At 36.3% G+C, this 23,693-nt stretch overlaps 1 protein-coding gene across 1 annotated transcript in view; it reads left to right on the forward strand.

Moving 5' to 3' along the window:
- Nucleotides 1-204: 204 nt before the first annotated feature.
- Pak2 (p21 (RAC1) activated kinase 2) overlaps nt 205-23,693 on the forward strand; it is a 71,450-nt gene continuing 47,961 nt past the window's right edge. The window contains exon 1 of the mRNA XM_078044003.1: nt 205-517. The gene's annotated coding sequence lies outside the window, so the exon portion shown is untranslated. The remainder of the gene's footprint in view (nt 518-23,693) is intronic.

The following is a 23,693-nucleotide window of genomic DNA, read 5'->3' on the forward strand; positions in this document are numbered from 1 at the left end:
AATGGCTGTCCTTCTCAATACAAAGACCATCCCCACTCCACCCACCCAAAAAAGGCAGGGTGTGTGTTGTGGGGGAAGCAGTAATAATGATTAAACTACAACTCCCAGGTTCCCCGCGCGAGCCCGCCCATTGGGAGTTTGTGCACAACTCCGTCCCCCAGCCAAGGCTGCGGTCAGGGCGGGGCCGTGCTCTTGCCCCGCCCCCCGCTCATCGCCCTCGCCCTCCCCGAGGGTTGTGGCCACGCGCAGCGGCGGCGGTTGTTCCGCTTCCCCTCCGGCCCGGGCCGTCGCCATTGCCGAAGGCTCCCAACCTCCCCTCCCTGGCGCCGCCGGGCTCGGTCGTAGCCCGGCCAAGCTTACCAGTGGCTGCGCTCCCTCGCGGCTCCTCCCGCCCCGCCGCGCTGTCCTGCCCGGCTCTCCACTCCTAGCACCGCGCGCTCGCCCGGGGCAGCTCCGCAGCCCGCCAGGAGCTCGGACCAAGGCGCCTCGCCGGGGCGGGGACCTTTCCTCCCCTGGGGTAAGTGTGCAGACAGGCCCGCTTGTCCCGGACTCGGGCCGTCGCCCTCATCCCTCCCTTCTCCGCGGCCTGGCTGGTGGGAGCGGCCTGGGACTACGGACCTGCCCCGCGAGGTCCGGGAAGTTGCCACCTGCGAGCTGGGGCCCCCGACTCCTGGGGCGGTGGCTCATTGTCTGCTCCCTGGGGCTGTTTTCTTCTCGGCTTTAGCCCGAAATGCCAGGGCTCGCTCTTCCTGGACCCAGCCCTGTTCTGATCGTGGCTCTACTCTTGGTCTTGCCTTCCCTCGCGTTTCACCCTCTCCCTTTTTTTTCGGTCTACTATCGCTGGACGGGACCTCTCGGGGTTCGTTCCTTGATTTTTTCCCCCTCTTTATCTCAGCTCCACCTTGCTATCTCTGTTCGCTGCAGTTTCACTGCTCAGGATTGTTGTCCTAGTTCTTAACTCTTCTCAACTGTAAGCTCTTTTTGCTCTAGTCCACATTAGTAGAAACAGTTTACCCTGGAGTTGAGGGCCTCGGCTTAAGAATAGAATTTTCGGATCTTCTCACAGTGCTTGTTTGATCTTCTGCCAGGAGGTGAATATTTGCTTCTTTAGGTAACTTAGGTGAAGTTGAGATTGGCTTTTCACCATGTTTGGCTTTCTTTGAAACAGACGCGCCTGCACGCATAAGACGTTGCCACAAATTCCTCGGTGTACTCAACCTTTTGACTGATTGTTTAAAAATATAGTCACCCGAAGAACTGAAGTGTCTAGACTAATTGCCATTGTCAGTTGGTGTAAGTTTGCCCCCATCCAAGTATTTTTAATGGGAATAACTGAGTAGTGTGAGCATGATTTGTTGCTCCTTTGATAATAACCAACTCCCATTAATATAATCTTAGTGCAGGTGATCTGTAATTTTTCTGTTTTATTTTTTAAACTTTGTAAAAAGACAATCAAAATGGTTAGGCCTAAAATTAGATACGACGAGCTGTATTTTGGATCAAGGTTGTGCACGTCACGTTTTTTCCCCTGCTGTGTGGACTCTTCCGCTCTTATAAGTAGGCAGGATATTGAAATGTACAAGAATTTGCTCTGGGGGTTTTGCTTTTGTAGGGTTGTCCAAAAGAATAGCATTTAATAAGTTAGATTGGGATGAAGGCGGTGAACAGTAATTTTTAAAACAGGTTAAAACTTGTCAGCTTTGCCAGAAGTTGTATGGCTATGTAAAACATTCATGTTCCTCTCTCTATATATTTCTCCCCTCCTCCATGAATGAAAGACTTTTTCATGTTAGAGATATTGATTTAAGGCAATTCTTACTCTTTCACCCTTGGCTTTTAAGTCTTTCTAGCTATTAATTAGCTAAGAACACTGATTTACATTATGGAAACTGAACCTTGGTGTTCGCCTATAATATATGTAGGTCTTAATCTGACTTTCAGATTTTGGTGAAAGAGGTTGACCTAAATTCAGTGTGTTTTGTTTTCACTAAATACCCCACTGTTACCTTTCTCTCCTAGAGGCTCTGGAAAAATAGCTTAGTACTAGCTTCAATACTGTCATCATTTATACCAAATGATTAGTTGTCTGTAATTTATCGGGATGACTTGTTGGCCTGAGGGATTGAGGTGTAGAAATGTAGCAGTGTGAAACTTGTTCTGTTAATAGCAACTTCTCTGCCACTTATTTCTATAAACTGTTTTGTTTGTTTTATATTTGTTTTGAGCTGATGCCTCACTGTGTTATTCAGACTGGCCTCTTAACTCTGGGCTGGAGCCATCCTGCTGCCTCAGCCTTTGGTGCACCGAAACTACAGGCAAAACTCACCCTGCTCTCTAGCCTCAAAAGCAGATAATTTGTATTAAGACTTCCATGGTTATTTCACTTCCATTAGAGTCTTGATTCCAGGTTTGCCATCATTCAGAAAGAGGGTTATTATTTTGGCCTTGGTGACACTTAATGCCAGTGTTGCAAACTCAAAACTCATAAAGTAACTGTTGAGTTTGTAGTGGTATATGTCTACTAAACATGTGGTTCTTTGATCTTCATGATAGGTTTCCATGTAGACAGTTTAGTTTGTATTTCTTTTCAATTATGTTTTAAAAGAGGGAACTTAGAACTTGTTCTGATAGCTGAGCATAAACTTTCAATTTTACTTTTTTAAAAAATGAGAGAACTTGTATAAGTAGCCAAGGATAAAATAAACAGGTACTGATAAATTTTTCCTGTCTTTAATCTGTCAGTATTGGTTATTTCAGTAATGGTGTTCATGTATACATTTCTTTTGGCTTCCTGAATTTTCTGTTTTTGATTAAACTGGGCCATGTGCAAGAATTAAGTCCTCAGGGATTTCATCATTTTATCAAAACCCTTTCCAGTTAGAGGGTTAATTAAATACAGACTAATCAGAGGGAGGGTGTTAAGTTACTTGGAATTTGTTCTTATGAGTTCTTACTTGTATCCTTTTTCCTTTCCATAAGTAGGGAGGAGGGAAATAGCCCCCATTGCCTCAAATACTAATAGTTTTCTTCCAATCAAAATAGTTTCTCTACTGATTCTTAGATCATTAGCTGATTATAGTCTGATCATTCATTCATTCATCTAGAGTTCAAGTCTTTTATCTGTGTGGTATCTCATATTGGTATGTACTCCTTATATCCTAAGCACTTACGAATTGGAGGCCTGGATTTGAATCTTGGCTCCTCTTCTTGATCCTGGGTAAGACACACTTTCTTTTCAAAACTTAGTTTTCTCATTTATAATATGGGGATAATAATATAATAATATAATATTAATTTCATAGAGCTGTTTATGCCAATTTAGACAATGAAGATAAAATACTTAGCAATTGCAGGGATTAAGGTGTGCACCACTGGGCCCAGCAGTCATAATTAAATTTAAAAATTATCTTTTCAGGAGAATAAAGTTAATTTTACATGAGAAAAAAATAAAATACTTCTACTTTTGAAATAAAATACAGAGTTTTTGAAAATAGTTTTTCTAATGTAAAAGGATGCATATTTCTTATGAAAAATTTGGAAAACAATTAACAGGACAAAATCATCTTAATCTCAGCTGTCAAAGATAACCTTAATAACAGACTAGAAATGTGTATTTTTCTCTTATTTTTAAAATAAATTCAAAAGTAGTACATGTTCATTATGAAAGGTTAGAACAAGTTGATTAATTAAACAGTTAAAATTATTCCTTCCTCACTTTCTAGTCCTATTCCTTAGAGGTATCTACCCACTATTAAAAATATTATTTAAGCATTGGTGTCACATGTTGTATATTTTTTTACATTTATTTTAAAATTAAAAAAACCTGATCATTGTGTATTATTTTCCATATTAATATGAATAGTTGCACTTCATCTTTTTGTTTTTGACAATCAGGAAATAGATGCTCCATTATATGGTAGTAATTAATTAATTTTATTTGCAGTACTAGAGCGGTGGATCCCAGGAACATTCTATCACTGGGCTATATACATCCTCAACCCTTTTTATTTTTTAAAATTCTGAGACAGTATCTCACTAATTACCAAGCTGGCCTGGAACTTGCAATCCTGCTGCCTCAGCTTCCCAAGTAGCTGGAATTGACAGACATGTGCCACCATACCAGCATCTGGTAGTTACTTTAATTATTCGTAATCATTTGTTTGTTTTGAAAAAACTAGAGCCTTAATGAATTTCCTCACATCTTTGTGCATACACATTTGTGCATTTCCATAAAGAGAATTTTTTAAAATTTGGTAGATTCTAAATTGCCTTCCCAAAAGACTTTACCAATCTATACTTTCTTATTCATATTTCCTTATTGAATTGTAGTTCTTTACACACAATAGGTATTAGTCCTTTACGTAATAGGTATTAATTCGTTACTAAGATTGTTGGAGAGGGGGTGTAGTTTAGTATTGGTAAGAGCACTTGCCTAGCATGCTCAAGATCCTGGATTCCATCACCAGTGCTGCAAACAAAAAATTCTTCCCCATCCACCTTTGAAAAGCACATTCTTCTATATTATGGTACTTTTAATAATTGTTGTTGGTTATTTATTTTTTTATTTTTGGTACTGGGGATTGAGCCCAGAGGTGCTTTGTTTATCTCTGAGCAACATCTCCTTCCCCCTTTTTGAGATAAGATCTCACTAAATTGCTGAAATTGGTCTTGAACTTTCAATCCTCTTGCCTCAAGACTCCACAGTTGCTGGGATTATAGGCCTATGTCACCATGCCCACAGTAATTGTTTGAATCCTCATCCTTCTGTTATGTGGTTGTTGTTCATGGTAGGGGTAAGAGAGCTTAAAATAGTTTGTTACAGAAATAAAATATAGGTGTAAAAGTGTTTTAGGACTGTGGTGTGAAAATTAGTATTATTATAGGGATTGGAGGAGGAAATATATATTTTTTTATTGTAAGCATCACATTTTCTAAAAAGGGAAAATGCCCCTTTTTGACCCCTGCTTCTCATCTACCTGATTAATCCTCACCTTTCAAGTCTCAATTTTTGTGTGTAGCTTTCTTTGAGAATTTTTCTGATCTCACCATGATTTAGATATTATATATTTTATCTTAACATTTTAACACATAATCTTTATGTTCTGTGTGTTGAAAGCATGAGTTATTCATTTAGAAATAAGAGTTATTTCTCATTTGGGGCATTTTTTTAGTTGTAGATGGACACAATACCTTTATTTAATTAATTTATTTTTATGTGGTATTGAGGATCGAACTCAGTGCCTCATGTGTGCAAGGCAAGCACACTACCTCTGAGCTATAATCCCAGCCCAGTTTGGTGCACTTTTGAATTCTTCCTTAACTTCTTTCTGATCAAGCTATTACATTGGTAATTTGTTTTTTCATGTAAACATTTAAAAGTTTCTCAAAAGATAGAAGGTTTTACACTCAAAATACAAATTAAAGTATAATTTAGCTTTAAAAAATTACTATTTCTTTTTAAGTTCTGAGATTATTTAAAAATTTTAATCTTATTTAATGAGCAAATTGTTCTATAATAAAAGCAAGCAATAGAGATGGGAAAAGCATTTAGACAAAAATCTTAGGTGCTCTAAAGAGCAAATTACTAAAGAGTTGCCAGTTAGATTGGCAGATATAATAGTGGTAATCAGCTAAATTTTTGATAAAGTTTCTGTATTGTAAATTCTTTTCAAACCTTGTACCCTTCTTGTTAAAGATTTGGAAAAAATAAGGTTTAAAAAAAATTACCTCTTATATTACCTGTAGATAACTACTGTTGATACTTAGGTGTGTTTCTTGCCAGTAGTTTTTCTCCTTTTACTTATGTGTGTATTATACTTTATTTTTATAAAATCAGAATAATTTTGAATAATTGACTTTCTTTTTTACTTAATGATGGATCTTGAACATTTCACTCTGTTCTCCTTTAAAAAATGTTTAAAAATTATTTTTGTTAGACTTTTCATTGTGGGGTTGTACCTTAATTTCACTAGGTGATAGTTTTTCTTTTAACTTTTTTTTTTTTTCTGGTACTGGAGATTGAATTTAGGAGTGATTTACCACTGAGCAATATTCCCATCTTTTTTTATTTTGATACAAGGTCTTGTTAAGTTGCCTGGGCTAGCCTTGAAATTTAGATTTCTTTCACTTTAATCTCCTCAATTGCTGGGATTACAGGTTTGTGCCACCATGTCTAGCTTCTTTTTAACTATTGATAGGAGTATTTAATACTAAAAATTTCTGTTAACTATAGGTATCCCGTAGGTCATAGATTGTGATGATCCAAAATTCTACTCATGTTAGTCATGAATAAATAATTTATTGAAAGGATGGATGAGAATCTTATACAAATTTAGTTTTATTAAGAGTAGGCAAAAGCTGGGCATGGTGGCTGTCATTTATAATATCAGCAGTTGGGAGACTCAGACAGTAGAATCACAAGTTTGAGTCTGAGGCCAGCCTGAGCAATTTAGCAAGACCCTGTTTCAAAAAAAAAAAAGCGCTGGTGGTAGAGCACCTTGGATTTAATCCCTAGTACTTCTGTAGTTACTTATATTATTTAGGAGTCACGACAAATGAGTTATTTTTGAAAATTTAATTTTCCCTGGTCAGTTTTTTTTGATTTTCACATTTATTATTGTATAAGTTTTTGTAATTTTTTTGTCATTAAGGTCTTTTATTAGCAATTTCATTATTTTTATTTGATCCCTGATTTCTGCTTTTCTCTTTATTTACTCTTGTTCTTTCTTTTTGTTCTATTTTTTCTAATCTAATGAATTTTCAGTTCCTTTTAAAAATAAAAAGTTTTAAAACTCTTAATTTGCCTCTTGAGTACAGCTTTGGCTGCACTCTGTAATTTTACATAAATGATGTTCTATTCAGTACATTCCAAACAGTTGATAGTTCCAGTTTGTTTTTGTTGTGTTGTTGTTGTTGTTCTTCGCTTGTTTTCTTAATTTGTTTGGTATGTTCTGTTCTGCAAAGCTTCAAACAAGTTGCTATGCAATAAGTATGTGTTTATCGAGTGAATATTTCTAATTTTTAAAATTCTGGGTGTATGATAACCAATAGACTTTGTTATATATAACAGCAGTTTTAGGTTCACAGCAAAACTGAATATAGATCAGAGTTCCCATATATCTCATTCCAAACAGTTGATAGTTCCATTTTTTTTTTGTTGTTGTTGTTCTTCGCTTGTTTTCTTAATTTGTTTGGTATGTTCTGTTCTGCAAAGCTTCAAACAAGTTGCTATGCAATAAGTATGTGTTTATCGAGTGAATATTTCTAATTTTTAAAATTCTGGGTGTATGTTAACCAATAGAATTTGTTATATATAACAACAGTTTTAGGTTCACAGCAAAACTGAATACAGATCAGAGTTCCCATATATCTCATGCCCCCTTCCCTCAAGCCTCCTCAACATTAGCATCATGTACCAGAATAGTTCTTTGAATCAACATTGACATGTTATTATCATCCAAAGTCCATAATTTACATTAGGGTTCACTGTTTGTGTTGTGCATTCTATGGGTTTTGACATATGTATAGTGACACTTATTCACCCTTATAGTATCATACAGAATAATTTTCCTTCCTCAAAATTCTCTGTTCATCTCTCCTTTCCCCAAACCCTTGGCAGCCAGTAATCATTTTACTGTTTCTATTGTTTTTCCTTTTCCAGAATGCCATATAGTTGGAACCACACATTATGTAATTTTCAACTTGGTTTCTTTCCTTTGTGATATGCATTTTAAGTTTCTCTATGTCTTTTCATGACTTGATTGCTCTTTTCTTTCTAACACATCCATTTTCTGGGTTTACCACAGTCTATTTTTTGATTTTATATTATTATTATTATAATTTTTAATATCTTTATTTATTTATTTTTATGTGGTATTGGGGATCGAACCCAGGGCCTTGTCTATGTTAGGTGAGCACTCTGCCACTGAGCCACAACCCTAGCCCCTATTATTATTATTTTTTAAATTTTTTTTTAGTTGGACACAACTACATTTATTTTATTTATATACATTTTTATGTGGTGCTGAGGATTGAGCCCAGGGCCTTGCATGCGCGAGGCGAGTGCTCTACCGCTGAGCCCCAACCCCGCCTCTACCATTGTCTATTTATTCATGCAATTAATTATTGAAGGACATTTTGATTACTTCCAAGTTGTGCAATTAGGAATGAGGCTGCTATACAATATCCATTTCTATGTTTTTTTTTTCCCTCAGTTTTTCAATGTGGCATGAAATACACTTCAGAAAATTTACCTTTTTAACCATTTTTACGTGTATAATACAGTGGTATGAAATATGTTCATAATAATGGATGACTATTACCACCATTGATCTCTATAACTCTTTTCATATTGTAAAACTAACCATATCCACTAAACATAAACTCCCCATTCTACTTCCTGTGTCTTATAATTTTGACTATTCATATAACTGGAATCATCTAGTATTTGCCTTTTTGTGACTGGCTTATAGCATGTTTAAAAATCATTTTTTTTCCGAGGCTGAATAATATTTCATTGTATGTGTATACCATATTTTACTTACCCATTTATCTATCAGTGGAAACTTGGATTGCTTCTACTTTTTACCTGTTGTTTATAATGCTGCTATGAACATAGATGTACAAGTATGTCTTTGATACTCTATTTTCCAAAGTGGAATTGCTTGGGCGTATGGTAAATCTATTTTTAAGTTTTTTGAGGAACCACCAAATTGTTTTCCACACTGGCTGTACTTACATTTCCACCAACAATACAGGAAAGTTCTAGTTTCTCTATATCCTTGCTATACTTTTTATTTGCCCCTTCCAATTTTAAATAGTAGCTATTCTGATGGGTATATGTTTTCTCATGGTAGTTTTGATTTGCAGTGCCCTAATGATTAGTGGCATTCAACATCTTTTCATGTGCTTATTGCCGTATGTATGTATTCTTCAGAGTAATGTTTGTTCAGGTTCTTGCATATAGGTTTTTGTGTGGACATAAGTTTTCAACTGATTTGGGTAAATATCAAGGAACATGATTACTGGATTGTATTGTATGTGGGAAGCCATTTCTGACACGTGATTGGGTGGCTCCCGTTAAGGGTCTGAGGCCCTCTGGCTGGGTCGGAGCTTTCTTTCCCTGCCCTTTCCTGATGAGAGAGCCCATCCGTGTGGGGGTGTGCCTGACCACTGACCCCAGGGGCCCAATCACTGACCCTGACCTTGGAGTGCAGTCCCCCCTCAACCTTCATTGGATGGAATTCTCCCCTGAATCTCTTGTTCCCCAATAAAAAGCTACTCCCAGGAGTGTTCACTCTCTGTGTCTCCTGCTAGCCCTGAGTAATCCTTGCTGCCCTGCTGGGGGGTTAGAGGAGGGAACCAGAGAAGAGAGCCGTCTGGGACCTGGCAATATAAATAAGGTAACTGAGTCTGTGTGTTTTATTTCGATCTCATCTAGCTAGCTTTATGCCTAGAACCTCATTAATGAAACCATTGCGCAGACCGCATGGTGGAATTGGAGTGAACACGCCTGGGAGTAGCTTTTTATTGGGGAACAAGAGATTCAGGGGAGAATTCCATCCAATGAAGGTTGAGGGGGGACTGTACTCCAAGGTCAGGGTCAGTGATTGAGCCAGCGGGGTCAGTGGTCAGGCACACCCCCACACGGATGGGCTCTCTCATCAGGAAAGGGCTGGGAAAGCTCCGACACAGCCAGAGCGCCTCAGACCCTTAAGCCACCCAATCACGTGTCAGAAATGGCTTCCCACAATAGTAAGAATACTTTTAGTTTCCTAAGAAATCCAAAGCAGCTATACACCATTTTGCATTCCTGCCAGCAATGAATGAGAATTCCTGTTTCCCCATCTTCTTGCCAGCAGGCTGTTACCAGTGGTTTAGATTTTAGCCATTCAGGTGTATGTGAAGTAATAACATTAGTTCTTAAATTTTCAGTTCCCCAATGATTTATGATGTTGAGTATCTTTTCATATGCTTTGCCATCTATATATTTTTTCTTTTTTTCTATTTCTTTATAAGTATACTGATCTATTATTTGTGTGTCATTGTTCTTTTTTTTTTTTTTTGTACTGGGGATTGAACCCAGGGGCACTTTATCTCTGAGCTACATCCCAAGTCCCTTTTATTCATTCATTTATATTTGGAGACAGAGTCTCACTAAGTTGCTGAGACTGGTCTTGAACTTGTGATTCTTCTGCCTCACCTTCTCAAGTTGCTGGGATTATAGGCATGTACTGCTGTACCAGCTATCATCTTTGGTGAGTAATTAGATCTTTTGCCCATTTTTTAAAATTGAGTTCTCATTTTCCTATTGCTGAGTTTTAAGAGTTCTTTGTAAATTTTGGGAAATAGTCCTTTTTTTGTGTATTTTTTCTCCACATGTGGCTTATCTTCTGGTCCTTTGACTCTTGAGTTTTTCATACATTTTGATGGCAGTATTTGGTGCAGGTATAAGTTCTATGCCGCTTAAGATCTTTGTTATCGATTATACTTTATCAACAAAAAATGTGTTGCTTAATATTTTTGCATCTTATATTTTGTCTTAAATTCCCATCTACTTTCTTTGTCCTGCATACTACTAAAGTTTATCTTTTCTTGCAATTTTGTTTTTGTTGTGTCTCTTTTTAAATTACATGTGGACTATCTTTATTTTAGTCCAAAATGGATACTTAAGACATTCATGCTTATTGTCATAATGATTGCTGGCTTTCTGATGTTTACTTAATGTTTTCTTTTTTATTATTATTATTTTTGCTGTTGCTTTGTTTTTAAATTTATGTTGAATATATGTAATAAAATTATCATCTCTGTCATTTTGAAGTCTTTGGCGTGAAGTACTTTTACATTGTAATGCAGCCATCACCATTATTCATCTCTCAAATGTTTTTCATCTTCCTCAGCTGAAACTTTGTGCTTTCTAAACACTGCCCATTCCTTCCTACTGCTAACCTGTAGTGTCCTACCTCTAATCTATTTTCTGTCTTTATGATTTTCATAAAAGTGGCATCATACATTAATTGTCCCTTTCTGTCTGGTTTATTTTGGGTAGCGTGTTTTCAGGGCTCATCCATGTCATAGTATATGTTTGTACTTCATTCCTTTTTGAGGCTGAGTAATATTCCGTTGTGCCACATTTTGTTTATCCGTTCATCTGTTGTTGTTTTCTGTTTTCATAACTTTGTTCTATTTACATAACTATGTGAGTTATTCTTGGTTTGCTTCTATTAAAATATTTGGAATGCATAAATTCTGTATTTAAAGTATACCAGTTTAAGTGAATTCAAATTTGTTCTAAATTGAAAAAAATTAAACATTTCTGATTTGTCTGAAAAAGAAAATTATTTTGATTCTCCCTTTATCTGAAGACTATTTTTTTTCCCTAGACCCTCTTCATTTCATTCTCTTATGCCTTCCAGGATGAGCTTGGGACCCAGGATATTGTTAAAATATTTTTTGTATTTAGTATTTTTAACTTCATCTTCTTTCAGGACTTTTGTCCTAGTAATTACATTCAGTGCTAACACATTATTTAAACTTTATTTAGGTGGATTGTCAGTTTTCTAGGTTTCAAATTTAAATTGATTGATCATATATATCACCTATCATACATTTTAAAAAATTGTTGTTTTTTTTTTTTAGTTAAACATGACAGAAAATCCATTTATTTAGAGTTATATGTACATAGACTATATCTTACTCTAATTAGGGCCCCAGTTGTGTGGATGTGCATTCTGATAGGATTCATTGTATGTTGTACATTTTCATATGTTATATATTTTCAACTAATATTATAGTAGGAGTACTTGGAAGCCATGCATAAAATTATCAAGTCATTGACTTCCTCAGAAATTCTGTCAATGTTGTTCTGTGTCAACTTGCATTAATCATTTGTTTCAGGCTGTCCCATCCCCCATTTGTTCTTTTTCCTGTGCCATGATGGTGGTAGGAATTTTCCTTTTTCTTTTTATTGAAGTATTTCAACAGATCATGTCTTGTAATGTTCACTATTGTTGCCTGAAATACTAGTTTCTCCTGATTGACATACTTTTTTTTTTTTTTTAAATTTCCAGAAATACCTTTGGTTGTTACTTTTGTTTCAGTTGTTCTTTTTCTTCCTTGAAATCATTGTAATTGTGGGCTATGGCTGTGGCTCAGTGGTAGAGTACTTGCCTAGCATGTGTGAGGCACTGGGTTCAATTCCGAGCACCACATATAAACAAATAAAGTTTCACCAATAAATAATAAAAAAATTTTTTTTTAAAGAAAACATTGTAATTGTTAAGTTGGCTCACCATTTCTGTTCTCTCTGTGAGCTGCTCAAATGTTTGCCCTTATTATCACCTTTGATTTTCATTTTTTATCTTCAGTATTGATTTTATTTCTGCTATTGCAGTTTTAATTTTTTGCATCCTTTTAAAATTTATCCTCTCTTTTTCCTTTTCCTCCTCCTTCCTCATGTTTTGCCTCATGAGTTTGTAGTCCTTCTGCCTCAGCATCCCTGGTAGCTGGGATTATAGGTGTATGCACATGGCCCCCTTTTCTTCTTAAATTACTCTGATTTCATCTTGGTCTTTTATTTCAATATACACCTGTTTTATAAAGTTTACCTAATGTTGGGAAGTTATTTGGTTTTGGGCCCTGCTTCCATGTGAAGAGTAATCTTTCTTCTTCCTTGTGCTGATTTATTTTTTTGTTGAGATCATTGTATTTTTTTTCCTGCCTATTCATCACTGAATAATAATTGTGCATTTGTTAGAAATGTTTGTGGGTTCTCCTTGCCTTTGCAGTTGACTATGGTTCTGGATGAAACTTTTGCTTATGTGTATGTTGAGAATTAAAAACACAACCTATCGCCTGATTCCCAATGAATAATGGGCATTCGTTTAATATGCAGTTCTAGTTAGGGTAATGGGATCTTATCTGAACTGACATAATATATAAAAATCTTTGGTTTCTAGAATGTGCTACACTAAGAGCTCTTCCTGGTTCCAGCTGGTGTAAGGTTAGAATCAAAGCAAGCTGAAGCAAGCTGTGTTACACTTTACTTTTTTGATTACGCCTCTCAGGAAGCGATGTGTTTGTCAGTCCAGGTTTCTGCTCTTATACAGCTCTGCCTGAACCTTACATATACACAAACATTTAGATATTTCTTATTTGTTTTCTGGAACATACATGCCTTTCTAATGTATGTAGAAAAATCAGAGAAGATAAGGAACTCTGGTTGCTACAAGAACTGCCTCTGCATAACCGTGGATGTTTTGACTAGTTTGTTCCTTTGAGAGTGACATTGAGTCTCTAAATAAAGGGATGGCTAGGTGCAGAGGGACAAAGTATCTTCCTATCTTCTTTTAGGCAGAGGGTTGAACTTCATTTTATGAGGCAGAACATGGTTGGTTCATGAGTCTTTTTCAGTAAAGTTTTAATGACCTTATAGCTAGTGGGAATACTCAGAGGTCTGGTATAAATTGTGTTCATTGAAATCTGGGACAGACTACATGAGTGACTTTGACTTGATACCATTATTCACTAGAATGAGTCTGTTCCTTTGTTTTCTTGCACATGTAAGCACATACTCTACCACTGAACTACACCTGCAACTCTGTTCCAGTTTTTAAGACTTAGATTACCACTTAAGTAATCAAATCGTTCTTTATTTTTTTAAGACTTAGATTACCTGCTGAGCTACAGCCCCAGCCTCTCAAATCAATCTTTTTTTTTAAAATTTTTTATTTTTTTTATTGGTTGTTCACAACATTACAAAGCTCTTGACATATCATATTTCATACATTAGATTGAAGTGGGTTATGAACTCCCAATTTTACCCCAAATGCAGATTGCAGAATCACGTCGGTTATACATCCACAATTTTACATAATGCCCAATTAGTAATTGTTGTATTCTGCTACCTTTCCTATCCCCTACTATCCCCCCTCCCCTCCCCTCCCTTCTTCTCTCTCTACCCCATCTACTGTAATTCATTACTCTCCTTGTTTATTTTCCCATTCCCCTCACAACCTCTTATATGTAATTTTGTATAGCAATGAGGGTCTCCCTTCATTTCCATGCAATTTCCCTTTTCTCTCCCTTTCCCTCCCCTCTCATGACTCTGTTAAATGTTAGTCTTTTCTTCCTGCTCTTCCTTCTCAAATCAATCTTGACCTTCATCTTTCACTAAAAGATTTTACCTGAGATTGAAAATTATCACTTTAACAGGGAAAAGTTATCTTGTCCCAATTTGAATATATTTGATATTCAGTGAAGTTGAACACTTCATATATTTATTGCTCCGCCTGTGCCCTCACCCATTTTTCTTTCTTTTATATTGGAGATTTAACCCAGTTTACCCTTTACCACTGACCTATATCACTAAGTTGCAGGGCCTTGCTAAGTTGCTGAGGCTGGCCTTGAACTTGTTATTCTCCTGTTCCAGCCTTGTGAGTTGCTGGGATCACAAACATGCACCACCACTCCTGGCCCTTTTTCATTTTTTAAAGTTTATAAATTTTTTAGTTGTAGGTGGATGGACACAATACCTTTATTTAATTAATTTATTTATGGGGTGCTGAGGATCAAATTCAGTGCCTTCTACATGCAAGGCGAGACTACCACTCTGAGCTACAACACAGCCCCCATTTTTCCATTTTGAATTGCCATTCCGAGTTTGTGGCTAAACTTAGACAAGCTAGACTTAATAGTGTTTAATGCATTTCTTCTTTCTACTTTTTTTAGTAGTCTTTGTTGTTATTTGCCTGTTCTCTCCCCATTCTCTACTGTACAGATAGTACTAAAGCATTTTCTGAGCCTCATCAATTTAGTTTCGTCATGCTTGGTCATGTTTCACTTTTTAGTGTGGTGATGGAGCACAGGCCAAAGGAAAGAAGCAAAAAATAAATAAATAAAAAATAAAGATCACATCTGAATTACACAATTTCTTTACTCCTGCATTTTCTCTGTATACAGAGACCTCTCTTTGCCTGGCAGATTCCTTCCCATCTTTCAAAAGCCAATCTGATTTCTTTGTCTATTTACTTATTTATTTACTTACCTATCTATCTATCTATCTATCTATCTATCTATCTATCTATCTATATTTTCTTCTTCTTTTTTGTTCTGGGGATTGAACCCAGGGCTTCAGGCCTGCTAGGCAAGAACTCTACCACTGAGCCACATCCCCAGCCCTCTGGGTTTTCTTCCATTGTATTTCTTTGATCTCTTTCAGCTCTTACTTCATTGCTGAGTGTTATATGTTGCCCTTTTCCCCCTGACTGACCTCAAAACCAAGACTAACTTTTTATTTTATTTTGTAGTATGAGGCCTTGTACCTTGTGAAAACACCCCTGAACTATATCAACCCTTTATTTCCTTTTTTCTTTTTTTTTAAATTTTTTATTTATTTATTTTTACTTTTTAATTTTTTATTAGTAGCTCAAAACATTACAATTATCTTGACATATCATACACTTGATTCAAATGGGGTGTGAATTCTTATTTTTCCACGTGTACAGATTTCAGTATCACATTGGTTTTACAGCAACGTTTATACATACAGCCATACTAGTGTCTATTGTATTCTTCTACCCTTCCTAACCCCCCTCCCCTCCCCTCCCCTCCCCTCCCATCACCTCTCTTTACCCACTCTACTGTGAGACTTTTCTCTCTCTTTTTCTTCTTTCTTTTTTTTATTTTTAAATTTTATTTGAAGACAGTGTCTCCCTAAGTTGCCATGGCTGCCCTTAACCTTGTGATCTTCCTGCCTCAGCCTCTGGAATAGCTAAGATTACAGGTTTACACTATAATGTCCAACTAAGACTCAAGTCTTTGATCTCTCATACCTGTTACATTTTAGGCACCAAATAAATATTTGAGGGCTGGGGATATAGCTCAGTTGGTAGAGTGCTTGCCTCTCATGCACAAGGCCCTGGGTTCAAATTCCCAGCACCACACATACACACACACACACACACACACACACACACACACACACACACACACACACACACACACATATTTGAATGAATGGATTAATTAGGAAAAACTTAAGAATTCTTATTATTTCCTCCTAAATATGTTTTTTAATTTATTGTTTCTTATTCTAGTGTGGAAATGGGAAGAAAGCAGGAATCTCTGTTTGAGGTTTTTATAATGATCACATACTACTTTTAAGAATAAAAACAAGCTGGGCACAGTGGCACACACCTGTAATCCCAGCAGCTCAGGAGGCTGAGGCAGGAGTATTGTGAGTTCAGAGCAGCCTCAGCAAATTAGTGAGGCCCTAAGTAACTTAGCAAGACCTGTCTCAAAATAAAATGGGCTGAGGATTTGGCTCAGTGGGTAAGCGACCCTGGGTTCAAATCTCTGATACCAAAAACAAGCAAACAAAGAGAATATAAACAACATTCCTCAACTTCCAGGTGCTTCCAATTGCCCAGTACCTACAATTTTCTGGGCCCATTCAGCATAGTCTTTATTTGCTACTACTTGCTACCATAGGCAAGATTGTCCTTACTGTCTCACAAGCTAGGTTATACTTATTGTTCCTCCTACCTGGAATCCTATCTTCTGGTTAGGAATATGATCTCTTATAAATACCAAGTGATACTTGTATTGGAAATTGAATAGTAAGAATTTAGACTATTTAAAGTCCTGGTCTCATCTTGAACATATGATTATTAGGTGTGAGGTTTCTGGATCTGTTTTATCAAAAGTTAGAACAATTAATTAAATGTCCCATTTCCATTTAATTGTCCTCACTTTCTAGAATAGTGACCTTCAAGAAGATAGTGAATGTGTGTGTCTTCTTGTTTTCTGGACCTTCATTACTCTAAAGAAGAAGAAACCCTTTAATTCTTATGCCTTCACAAACAAAATCTGTTAATTCACCAATTTATTTGTTCAACAAATAATAACTCATTGCCTACTCTGGCCTGGGCACAATGCTATGTATTAATAGAATGGTCAACCAGATAATTCACTGAGTCTGTGCTCTGAGAGTTTATACCATAATTAGAGAAGACACGTTTGTTCATTGAGATGAATGTTAAGATAAAAGAAATAGCTAGGCAAGGTAATGTAAGCCTGTAGAGGCTTGGGAGGTTGAGGCAGGAGGATTGCAAGTTCAAAGCCAGCCTCAGCAAGTTAGCGAGGTCCTAAGCAACTTACTGAGAAACTGCCTCAAAATAAAAAACAAACAGGGCTGGGGATGTGGCTTAGTGGTTAAGCATCCCTGAGTTCAATCCCCAGTACCAAAAAATAAATTAAAAAAAAAAAGGGACTGGAGATGTCAAAGGTTGAGTGCCCCTGCATGCAATCCCCTTTAAGAAGAAGAACAAGGGCTGGGGTTGTGGCTCAGTGGTAGAGCACTCGCCTAGCACGCGAAGCCCTGGGTTCGATCCTTAGCATCACATATAAATAGATAAATAAAAATATTGTGTCCAACTACAACTAAAAAATAAATATTAAAAAAATAACGAAAGTTACTAGCAAAAATAAATAATCCAGGCAGCAGTTTTTGTTTTCTAAAATGACGACTGTTGTCAGCCTTCTTTTCACATGAAGTATAATAGCATAGAATGTAGGAGACACAGCTAAGAAATCATGAAAGTGATTCTATTTCTGAACATAATAAAAACTATAAGTGGTTTTGTCACCTTCAGAAGTAATCCCATTGAAAAGCCATGTGGTTATTCCAGTGATGCTTCCATTTCTTCAAATCATTTAAAAAACTCTTTGAATTGCTCTTGGACTGTCATTTTGTTTTCTTTTTTTGGTAGCAGAGATTGGACCCAAGGGCGCTTAAGCACTGAGCCACATTTCCAGCCCTTTTTATATTTTATTTTGAGACAGGGTCTCACTGATTTGCTGAAGCTGGCTTTGAACCTGGGATCCTCCTGCCTCAGCCTCCCAAGTCTCTGAGATTATAGGAGGGTACCACTATGCCTGTTAGAGTATCTACTTCACCAGAGACAAACTCATCATCTCTGCCACAGTGTCCATCTTAACTTTGATGTGTCTGCCTCCCACTACTTGCTTTCTTTTCCTCAAAAACTCACTTAAAAATTTTAAGACTGAGATATAATTCAGAGGAGATCAGGCACATTCAGGGTGGTATGGCTATAAACAGGACTGAGATATAATTCATATGTGATAAAGTTCACCATTTAAGGTGAATTTTTTTTTTTTTTTTGTGTGTGTGTGTGTGTATTCACAAGATTGTACAATCATCACCACTAATTCCAGAATATTTGAATCACCTCAAAGAGAAACTCCCATTCAAGAATAGTCACCCCTATACCCCTAAACAAGCAATAATCTGTTTTTATCTTTAAATTTACCTATTTGGACATATATATCCAATATGTGGTCTTTTGTGACTGGTTTCTTTCACTTAGTACAGTGTTTCCAAGGGCCATCCTTCTTGTAGCATGAATCAGTACTTCCTTTCTTTTTTCCCCCTTTTAGTGCTAGGGATGGAACCTTGGGCCTCCCACATATTAGGTAAGCACTCTGCCATTGAGCTATACCCTAAGCCATTTTCAATTTTTATTTTGAGACAGTCTTCCTAAGTTGCCCAGAAGACCTCAGACTTGTCATAGTCCTACCTCAGCCTCTTGAGTAACTGCAATTACAACCATGCCCAGCTTTCATTCCTTTTGTTATCCAAATAATATTTCCATAGTATGAAAAAGTTTGTTAGATAAGTTATACAGCTAAAATTCATATATTTTAAAACCAAAAGTAGAAAGCCTCTCATACTATTCCATTTATAAGGCTTAGCATTGTCAATTTATTTTCCGGTGAAGATTCTGAAACAAAGTGGGTTATTATTTGTTTATAGTGCCTTTAAACTAATGAAGGTCTCTGGGCTATTTTTGCATCATTATTTGAATTAAAAGTTTATAAACATTTGTTGAAAGTATTATGTTGTACATAGATGCAGAGAAGTATGGAAGGTGTTCTTTGCCAGCCAGTTAGTATTCTTTTTTAAAAAATTTCATTTTGAGACAGGGTCTTTCCAAGTTATGAGGCTGACCTTGAACTTGGATCCTCCTGCCTCAGCCTTCCAAGTTATTAGAATTACTGGTGTGTTCTGCCTTACCTGGCAGTTAATAATTTTGTAGAAAGAAAGAAGTAAAGTTAGAAAGCAGATGATCAACATTAAAGGAAGTGTGTAACTATCATATTGATGGACTGTATCATTCCAGGTCTAGTCAAAAGCAATTTGAACATGAAAAGAACGATTGACTGACTTTTAACAGGGGAATGGAAGGATTATGAAGAATTAGCTAGTAAAATGTAAATAGAATAATAAGAAATTAAGAAGTAAGAAATAAAAGAACACAGGAATGACAAAAGCAGTGGCTACTACCACCAGGGTTGAGATAGAGCACCCAGAGACAAGCCCTCCCTCCTTCTAGTTATAAGCTCTGAACCTTGTGGGAGAGAGTATGGTTGTGGATCACTGTAATAGCAGAGAAATCTCTGCCATTTAGTGGTTTTGTGTTAGCTATAGTTGCTGGACATCTGCCTGTAGGATGTCATGGAAAGCTATTCACAGTTAACTCTGCTACAAAACTGCACAAGAGGGGTAGGTGGGAATAGGCTGCTGGAATGGGGCTCCACCTGAACTGGGTGCTGCTGGCCACCTTGTCCTATTGGAATCTGACACTGGAAGAACCACCTGCCTCTGAGGAGTTTGGTGGAACCAGGAAGTAAAATTCTTTTTTTCCCTGAAATGTCTCCAGCGCCCTCTACTGACAAAACTTATTATTGTGCTATCTGGCCAAAGAAAAATACAGGCCCTTTTCCATTTTCAGAGTAGGCCAAAAGGATGATGTGGAATTGAGAGGCATTAGATTAGTAATCAGCATAGGAATGGCATTAAGTGCTGTAGGATCTCAGAGGAGTAGAGATCATGTCAGGTTATGGCAATAAAGGAATAAGCAGTGTTTGAGAGAACTTGTAAGATGAATAGATTGGTTTTTTGAAATTAAAGATAACTTACTGTTTTTCCTCAAAGGAAAAGCATTCCGCTCCATTGTCTACAGGGATATATCCAGTGTTAATCACTCAATAAAATGTGGCCAGTTAGTGGGTACGGTGTGCTGGGAAAGCTTTCTACGATGGTGCTTACGGCTGCTTTTGTATCTTTGTTTACATAAAAAAAATGTTATTGAGATGCTAAATTTCATAAAGGAATACTCTGAGGAGCTTTCTGTCTTTTGCTTTTGAAACTATATGAAGTTTATTTGTAGAATTTTTCTAACAAATTTGTCAAATAGAAAATAGGTATTGTTTTGGTGTTTTTCAGGTGATCATTAAGAAGAGATTTTCTTTTCTTTTTCTTTCCCAGGGATTGAATCCAGGGGCACTTAACCACTGAGCCACATCCCCCAGCCTTTTTCTGTATTTTTATTTAGAGACAGGGTCTCACTGAGTTGCTAAGTGCCTTGTAAAGTTGCTGAGTCTAGCTTTGAATTCAATGATCTTCATGCCTCAGCCTCCTGAGGCGCTGGGATTACAGGCATGGGCCACTGCATCCAGCTAGAAGAGATTTTCTGATGGAACATTGTATCTTTGAATTTATCTCTTCCTTGACCCCAAATTTTCACATGATTGTTCTTCTTAAGAATAGGGTTCTGTACGAGCAGTGAAACTCCACATCATGTACAACCTATAGAACGGGAAGTTATACTCTATGTATGTATAATATGTCAAAATACATTCTGCTGTCATGTAGAACTAAAAAGAAAAAAGAAAAAAAGAAAAAGATCAGGGTTCTAGCTGACTCTTGCCAGCAATATAGAAAATTCTCCTTGAGCCACATACCTAACACTTTTATATTTGGTCAGACTTCTTAATGGTTGTCATCATGGGAGATATAAAATGGTATCTGCTAGTAGCCTTAATTTATTTCCACAGTTTCTGAGATTGGGCATATTCTCACGTATGTGTTTATTCTTTGTCCTCTTCTGTGAAATGCTTGCTCTTGTCCTTTGTTCGTTATTTATTGGATCACTTATATCCTTTATCCAAGATATGATACATTTTTATCAATTACTTTTGTTGTAGTCCTGGTTTGTAGCTTTGTATTCTACAATCCAGAATGTAGTCATATTTAATAGTCTTTTTCCTCACAGTGCTTTCTAAACATGAAGATATTTTCCTATATAAAGATATACTTCTATATAATCATCTAAGAGAATTTTAACTTTAATATCAAATCTTTGTCTAAAATTTTTTTGGTCTGATATAAGATAGTAGTCTCAATTTACCTGGATTCCCACAACTCAGAGCTTGGACAGAGGGCTTATGTAACTTTACCTTATTAGGAATTTCAGAAATACTTGTGATTGAGAATGAAGTAATCATTTTCTTTCAATATGTCTATTTTTTAATAGTAAGTTTTAAGAGTAAGTTTTTCAACCTGACTCCTAAATAAATGAAACTGGAATTTTTTTTGGCCTAGAGGCAATATGAAATAATTATTGGGATGTTAAATGTACTAGGAACCAAGAATGTTTGGGAATTTCTGTTCTAGGAAATTCATATTTTTATATGCTATTGTAAATGGTATCTTTTCTCCATTTCATTTTCTGTTCAACATACAAAAATTCAATTGAATTTGTGTGTATTCCTCTTTGTCCTACAAATTTGCATTTATCCTAATAATTTATCACTTAGTGTTCTAGTCAGTTTTTTTCACTGCTATGACTAAAGGATCTGACCAGCACAACTGTAGGGAAGGAAAAGTTTATTTGAAGGCTCGCAGTTTCAGAGGGCTTAGTCCATAGAAGGCGGGCTCCATTCCTCAGGGCTCGAGGTGATGTAGAGCTTCATGGCTGGAGAGTGTGGCAGAGGGAAGCAGCTCACATCAGGAAGCAGAGAAAGACAGACTCCACTTCAAACACAAATATATACACCAAAGCCATGCCCTAATTCCCACCTCCTCCAGCCACACCCTACCACTTCAGTTACCACTCAGCTAATTCCCATCAGAGGATTCATTCACTGATTGGATTAAGACTCTTATAACCCAGTCATTTCTCCTCTGAGCTTTCTTGCATTGTCTCACACGTGAGCTTTTGGGGGATACCTCACATCCTAACCATAACACTTAGCCTGCATTTTGTAGGCAATCATTTGCAAATAATGACATTTATTTCTTCTAATATAACATACCAAGAGAGACAAAAGAATTAATGATAATAATAAATTTAAAACTCTTCAAAGCACTTTTCACATCCTGGAATCTCCCATCCCCATTCAATGTGAAAGAATATTTAATATAGATTATTTAGTGACTGAAGGAAGGAACTAAAAAGGAAAAGTTGAATTGGCTTTCAATAGACAGCTTAAATAGTGGCTATATATATTTTTTTTTCTTAAAATGAGTAACATTATTTATTTGAAAAGCACATTTTGAATTTTTATGATGTATTTAGTAATTTACCAGGTGCCTTGGAGGAATTTAAAAAGACTTATAGATTTAATGTCCTCTCAGAGAATTCAGGAAAGGAAATCTGATACATAACAATAGATGATAATAGGGGCAGTATCATAATTTGGTATTTGCTAAATGTGTCATAATAGTGAAGATCCCATTGTGGATGTCATTCTCTGAACATGTAAAAAACAGAAGAAATGAGAATCTTCAGCACTGCTAATTTACATTCAATTCTATTCAATATTTGGTCCTTGTTTCATGTAATTGTAAAGCTAAGCAAGGTTCCTGTGTTGTCTGAGAACTGAAAATTACAAGGACTGTTTTGGTAAAAAATAGATTGTTATATTGGGTTTCTGATATTACAGGCACTATTTGTTTTGCTTATGCTGGCAATTTTATATAGTTTACAAAGGTGTATCAAGTATGCAAAACAAGAAAAAAATCCAATTTTTAACTCAGTGCCCTGTTTTTGTTCCCTTCCACTCCTAAAGTAATCATTAAAATATATATACATAGGTCTTAAATGCACACTTCCACACAAATGATAGCTATAGGTGGTAACAGATGTGTTAGTAATCATTATACAGTGTATATCACATCATGTGATATGTATAATTTTTGTCAGTTATGTCTCAAAGCTGGGAAAACTATGGTGCATTCTTCCATTTAAAAAAAAATATAATCGTATACATTGATATGCCAATTTCATCCTTCCCCACTCCCTTCAGTAAATGATAGCATTATATATACACATTATATATATACATATATAGTTATATACAAGCTGTGTGTGTGTACCACATATACATATATATTCCCCCCCCAACACCATCTTGCATTTTAATCTAATATGCTTTGGTGAATATAGCAATATATGGAGTGATTTTTCCCTCTTGCTGTCCTTTTTAATTTCTTTCATGGATTTTTTTTTTTTTGTATTAGAGATTGGTGTCAAGGATTTGTTTTGTAGCTTCATAATCCCTTAGTTTGTGATATAGTTAATTCAGGCAATCTACTATTATGGCCATTGGAATTGCTTTCAGTCTTTTGTTATTTCATATAATGCTACAATTATAGCCTAATGTATGTCTTTTTGTATTTTTGCCAGTGAAATCTTTGGAATAGACTCCCAGAAATAGGATATCTGGGTCTGTAACTTAAACTCTCTGTTACACTGCTTTCATATTAAATGTAAACCGTATTTTGTTAAACCCACCCCACAGAATTTCAGGGGGAAAAAAAAAAAAACAAT

The sequence above is a fragment of the Ictidomys tridecemlineatus genome, chromosome 3 (assembly GCF_052094955.1).
Source record: "Ictidomys tridecemlineatus isolate mIctTri1 chromosome 3, mIctTri1.hap1, whole genome shotgun sequence".
In the NCBI taxonomy this organism is placed as follows: Eukaryota; Metazoa; Chordata; class Mammalia; order Rodentia; family Sciuridae; genus Ictidomys; species Ictidomys tridecemlineatus.